We start from the raw sequence: 733 nt of genomic DNA, 5'->3' as shown, positions 1-733 counted from the left end.
TAACATCATCATCCCTAACACGTGACAATCACTAATCTGTATTCAGTCTTTATAATCCTGCCATTTCGAGGTTATATAAATGGAATCATATAGTATGTGACCTTATGATATTGGCTTTTTTCACTCAGTATAGTATCCTTAAGATCCATTGAACTTGTTACATCTATCAATAGCTTGCTTTTTGTATTGTTTTGGTTTTTACTGAGTAATAGTCCGTGACATTCTGTAGCACAATTTGTTTAACCATTCATTTATTGAGGGGTATTTTGGTTGTTTCCAGTTTGAGGCCATTAAAAATAAAAATGCTATGAAAAATCTTGTACAGATATTTTTGCAGACATAAGTTTTCTCTGGGTAAAATATTTTTAGTTTTGATGAAGTCCAATATAGATTTTTTTTTTCTTTTATGGATCATGATTTTGTCATCACATCTAAGAATGCTCTGTCTAGTCTTAGGGCCTGAAAATGTTCCCCTGTGTCATCTTCTAAAATTTTTAGTTTTATGTTTTCCATTTAAGTTTATAATAAATTTGAGTTCATTTTCTTATAAGGTGGTATAGAAACTTCTAGATAAACAGGAAAATCCATATTTTAATCAAAGAGTATTTCTGTGTAAGCATTTCTATCTAATAAACTATCTAGAATTCTCAGTAGGAAGTAACCTAAATCTTCAAGGTTCACATTTTTGTTTTGATTACTTGTCTCATCTTGAACACATATTTTTATAAAAACT

The sequence above is a fragment of the Galeopterus variegatus genome, unplaced genomic scaffold, assembly GCF_000696425.1.
Source record: "Galeopterus variegatus unplaced genomic scaffold, G_variegatus-3.0.2 Scaffold2998, whole genome shotgun sequence".
NCBI classification, from domain to species: Eukaryota; Metazoa; Chordata; class Mammalia; order Dermoptera; family Cynocephalidae; genus Galeopterus; species Galeopterus variegatus.
The sequence above is the reverse complement of the archived record's forward strand: the minus strand, read 5'-3'. Positions refer to the sequence as shown.